This window comes from Mesoplodon bidens (genome assembly GCF_964165515.1).
Source record: "Mesoplodon bidens genome assembly, chromosome: 5".
In the NCBI taxonomy this organism is placed as follows: Eukaryota; Metazoa; Chordata; class Mammalia; order Artiodactyla; family Ziphiidae; genus Mesoplodon; species Mesoplodon bidens.
In genome coordinates, this window is record NC_138161.1 from 53,965,908 (window position 1) to 53,972,157 (window position 6,250).

Consider the following 6,250-nt stretch of genomic DNA (forward strand, 5'->3'; position numbering starts at 1 on the left):
TTCAGGTACCATGATAGCACCAGATTCACTTTTCTACTGTGGGCTAAGGATGGACATACAAGGTGAAGGCTTGAAATGGCAGAGGCTTAATGAAACTGATTTCACTTAAGAATAATTTATTTGTTTCAATTTCATTAGATTCTGATTAGCCCCTATAAAAATGTATCCTGTCCTCATTCCTGGTGGAAGTCATTTTCCTCACAAATGTCTTAACAATTGCTAGGGTGAATAAGACAAGTTCCAAAACATATTTGAGTTCTCTGGCTAGAGATAACTCTTAGCTGAAGTTCAATGAACAGACATGGTCTTAGTCTTAATTTATTAGAAGATAATAAATAGGAGAATTGAGAGCAATTCAGCGAACCTGAAATTGAGGTAAGTTGACTCTGTTGCCAAAGTACAATCCTATGTATAAATAAAATCCTCTTTAGCAACCCAAAAGAAAGATATTGCCTTATTCTAGCTAAAGTGTGGAAAAATAAAGGCAGTTTAACCTGACATAGTTTGTAAAAGTTTATTTCAAGGGAGAAAGGACTTGTGGCTAGAACATGAGTCTATAATTGTAATGATACTTTGTGTTTCCCATGTCCCCTGTTGCCACCACTTTCCTGAAATTCATCTCTTCTAAAACAAAAGATTATGCATGCAAAAAGCTTGGAGGGTACACAGTGAGGTTAGCCTAGCCTATACCAGGGAAAGAAACCAAGGTCTCAGGAGTATAACCTAAGAAAGTTTACTACAATGTGATGACATTTCTTGGTGGTTCCTATCCAAATAGTGACCCAGAGATTCATTCTGCTTGAATCTTTTGTCTGCATCAGCTTCCAGATGATGAGTTGGGGAAGAGAGAACTTGAGGGAACACACCAACTCTTAAATGCCTTGGCAAGAAAGTTATATACATCAATTCTGCACACAGCCTACATACCAAAAACTAGTTAAATGGTCCCACTTATCTTCAAGGGGGCTGAAAAATATGGAACAGATCATGGCTATTTCATGAGGATAAATATGTCTGCCACAAGGGAGTCAGCTTTAGAATAATTTTACAAGAAGTAACAATATTTATAACATAAGAGGTATAATAAGAATATTTCATTCCTTAATTTGTTAATATGGTGTTCACATCAATTGATTTGCATATGTTGAAGAATCCTCACATCCCTGGGATAAATCCCACTTTACCATGGTGTATGATCCTTTTAATGTGTTGTTGGATTCTGTTTGCTAGTATTTTGTTCAGGATTTTTGCATCTATGTTCATCAGTGATATTGGTCTATAATTTTCTTTTTCTATGATATCTTTTTCTGGTTTTGGTAGCAGGGTGAAGGTGTCTTTGTAAAATGAATTTGGGAGTGTTCCTCCCTCTGCAATTTTTTGGAAGAGTTTGAGAAGGATCGGTTTTAGCTCTTCTCTAAATGTCTGACAGAATTCGCCTGTGAAGCAAACTGGTCCTGGACTTTTGTTTGTTGTAAGATTTTTAATTACAATTTCAATTTCATTACTTGTGATAGATCTGTTTATATTTTCTAATCTCAATAGATGCAGAAAAAGCTTTTGACAAAATTCAACACCCAATTATGATAAAAAACTCTCCAGAAAATGGGCATAGAGGGAAACTACCTCAAAGTAATAAAGGCTGTATATAACAAACCCACAGCAAACATCATACTCAATGGTGAAAAACTGAAAGCATTTCCACGAAGATCAGGAACAAGACAAGGATGTTCACTCTCACCACTCATATTCAACATAGTTTTGGAAGTCCTAGCCACAGCAATCAGAGAAGAAAAAGAAATAAAAGGAATACAAATTGGAAAAGAAGAAGTGAAACTGTCACTGTTTGCAGATAACATGATACTATACAAAGAAAATCCTAAAGATGCCACCAGAAAATTACTAAACTAATCAATGAATTTGGTAAGGTTGCAGGATTCAAAATTAATGCACAGAAATCTCTGGCATTCCTATATACTAACAACAAAAAATCAGAAAGAGAAATTAAGGAAACAATCCCATTTATCACTGCAACAAAAAGAATAAAATATCTAGGAATAAACCTACCTAAGGAGGCTAAAGACTTGTACTCAGAAAACTATAAAACACTGATGAAAGCAATCAAAGATGACATAAACAGATGGAGAAATATACCATGGTCTTGGATTGGAAGAATCAATATTGTGAAAATGACTATACTACCTAAAGCAATCTACAGATTCAATGCAATCCCTATCAAACTACTAATGGCTTTCTTCACAGAATTAGAACAAAAGATTTTACAATTTGTGTGGGAACACAAAAGACCCCGAATAGCCAAAGCAATCTTAAAAAAGAAAAATGGAGCTGGAGGAATCAGGCTCCCCGACTTCAAACTATTACAGTAATCAAGACAGTATGGTACTGGCACAAAAACAGAAATATAGATCAATGGTAGGATAGAAAGCCCAGAGATAAACCCATGCACAAATGGTCACCTAATTTATGACAAAGGAGGCAAGAACATACAATGGAGAAAAGACAGCCTCCTCAAGAAGTGGTGCTGGGAAAACTGGACAGCTACATGTAAAAGAATGAAATTAGAACACTAACACCAAAAACAAAAATAAACTCCAAATGGATTAAAGACCTAAATGTAAGACCAGACACTATAAAACTCTTACAGGAAAACATAGGAAAAGCACTCTTTGACATAAACCACAGCAAGATCTTTTTTGACCCACCTCCTAGAGTAATGAAAATAAAAACAAAAATAAACAAATAGGACCTAATGAAACTTCAAAGCTTTTGCACAGCAAAGGAAACCATAAACAAGACGAAAAGACAACACTCATAATGGGAGAAAATATTTGCAAATGAAACAGTGGACAAAGGATTAATCTCCAAAATATACAAACAGCTCATGGAGCTCAATATCAAGAAAACAAGCAATCCAATTAAAAAATGGGTGGAAGACCTAAATAGACATTTCACCAAAGAAGAAATACAGATGGCCAAGAGGCACATGAAAAGATGCTCCACATGACTGATCATTAGAGAAATGCAAATCAAATCTAAAATGAGGTATCACCTCATACCAGTCAGAATGGCCATCATCAAAATATGTACAAAAAATAAACGCTGGAAAGGGTGTGGTGAAAAGGAAACCCTCCTGTACTGTTGGTGGGAATGTAAATTGATACAACCACTACAGAGAACAGTATGGAGGTTCCTTAAAATACTAAAACTAGAACTACCATATGACTCAGCAATCCCACTACTGGGCATATACCCTGAGAAGACCATAATTCAAAAAGAGTCATGTACCACAATGTTCATTGTAGCTCTATTTACAATAGCCAGGATATGGAAGCAACCTAAATGTCCATCGACAGATGAATGGATAAAGAAGATGTGGTACATATATACATAAAAGGAAACGAAATTGAACTATTTGTAGTGAGGTGGATGGACCAAGAGTCTGTCATACAGAGTGAAGTAAGTCAGAAAGAGATTAAAAAATACGATGTGCTAATGCATATGTATGGAATCTAAAAAAAAAAAGGTACTGATGAACCTAGTGGTAGGCAGGAATAAAGATGTAGACATAGAGAATGGACTTGAGGACACAGGGGAGAGGAAGGAGAAGCTGGGGCGAAGTGAGAGTAGCATCAACATATATACACACTGAATGTAAAACAGATAGCTAGTGGGAAGCAGCAGCATTGCACAGGGAGATCAGCTCGGTGTTTTGCGATGACCTAGACGGGTGGGATAGGGAAGGTGGGAGGGAGGCTCAAGTGGGACGGGATATGGGGACATATGTATGCATGTGACTAATTCACTTTGTTGTACGACAGAAACTAACAGTACTGTGAAGCAATTATACTCCAATAAAGATCTATTAAAGGGGCTTCCCTGGTGGCGCAGTGGTTGGGAGTCCACCTGCCGATGCAGGGGACACGGGTTCGTGCCCTGGTCCGGGAAGATCCCACATGCCGTGGAGCGGCTGGGCCCGTGAGCCATGGCCGCTGAGCCTGCGCATCCGGAGCCTGTGCTCCGTGACGGGAGGGGCCACAGCAGTGAGAAGCCCGCGTACCGCAAAAAAAAAAAAATCTATTAAAAAATATTTCATATATAAAGCCTACTTAACTTTTAAAATAGGAGAAATTACAGCATTTTTTATCATCAGAGGAACATGTTTTTCCATCCATAAATGTTTATATAAATCATTTAATTCAGAAAACTGTCAGTAAACTGCTAATTTTAAAATGCTGAGAAAGATGCAATATGTCTCTTTTCACAGACATTATAGACATCTAGGAGCTTTCTTCTTTTTTTTTTCAGCCACTGCACTCCTTTTTATTCGCTTCTTAGAGCTTTCATTTAATTTATCACGTATACAAGGAATAGTCTCAACATTCCTGTCCTACAAACTGTATCCCTCACTTTAAATTGAAGTTCAGAGCCCATTTCAGAAAAACATCTCAAGGGAAATTTCCCTCAATTAACTGTGGCTCATTCTTTGATCTGCACAATCCCTTCCTTATCGCTTTCTGTCAGAGTATTTCTTTGTATGTATTTGTATTCATTGAATACCAACCTATCTCGTCTTTTTTGAAAGATTATAAAATTCTGAGGGCATAAATCACGTCTAATCTCGACTATAAACTTTAGGTTCCTATTATAGTGCTAACCATCTACACATACTTTACAAATGTTGTTGACCTATTTACAAGGACTTGAAATTCTATGTATAGATTTTGGAATCTCCTGCTTGACTGCATTAAATTCTCCGAATAATTTCTTCCTGTTCATCAGAAAAGTATATTTCAATGGATGAGAAATAAATCATTTAGCAGTGTCTATTTTATAACTGGTTTTCAGCTTTGTAATAATGAAGGACAAGTTGGGAGAAATGTTGATGCTCTAAGACACTAATGTATTCACTGGATTCCAAAATGTATTGTGAGTAATTCTAAAGAGCAAAAGTAATTAACATTAAACAGCAAATAATAAAAACAGCATTATCTTCAGGAAACAGCAAGTGCAGAATGTAGTTGAGAGTTTGGGAAAAGTGTGTTGCCAGGAGAATGCCTGTTTGTTTATTTTCCAGCTGTGGGAGCTTGCTACAAATTCTATGGATCTCAAAGTGGATTCTAACTTAGACCTGTTTATATTTTGACAATAGCCTATCAAGTTATAAAATAGAAACCCTTTGCCTCACTTACTTGGCCCTACTGAAGTATTTTCTTGCTTTGCATACTTTTGTTTCATTTTTCCCAGGACCATATAAAAATAATCTAAATTGCCTTTCTTCAACTAAAGCAAAGAAAATAATAGCACAACAACACATTCTAAATCAGCAGTTCTTAACTTTGGCTGTACATTGGAATCACCATGGAGGTGTTAACAAATACACTGCTTCCCCCACAACCCAGGGGTTTTTTTGTTTGTTTGTTTTGTTGTTGTTCCGGGTAGAGTTGGGGATCAGTATTGTTTTTAAGCTCATTCAGGTTTTTCAAATGTGAAGCCATGTTCCAAAGACCCAGCAGAAGGTCTGGCTCTTTTTCTTTGTGACTGGCTGAAACAAATAAGAATCCTACCAAATCCTACCGAGAACCAACCCCATCTATTTCACTTTGACATTTAGTTTCTAAGAATAGAGAGAAATAAATGCAACCGGAATGTGTACAGGTAAGTGAAAACAACTGGAATTTCACTAAATCTACTACTCCTTGGATATATTTACTGATTATTTGTGTGTGTGTGTGTGTGTGTGTGCATGCGCGCATATTTGAAAGGTTTATGGATTTGACAATGACATAGAAAACAGAAATATGTAAACAAAACACTTAAAAAGTTGCTAAGATTTATATCAGAAGTGTGTAAATAGCACATTTATCTGCTTTGTTTGACACTATTTACACTAAAACATTGCTAACATGGTTATGAGTGTTCCTCTAAAGAATTCGTAAAAATTTTACTTGATTCTAATTTTCCTCTCTCCTCACTATCAGACAATATCCAAAAAGTATTGCAGAAAGTCAAAAGCATTCATCCTCTCTCTCTGAAGTTTTACACTGCATATTATCACTGTGGGTAACTTTCTAAGATCTTTCAAGTTTGGGAGGTAACAGGAATTATTTCCTTAATGTAAAATGGTAAGGTCATAGAGAGTTAATATGAAGTGTCAAAGCTTTGATTGGATAAGAATTGAAATTTTAGATGAAGGGCCAGTAACTGAGAGTCAACTGAACTATATTATAACCTC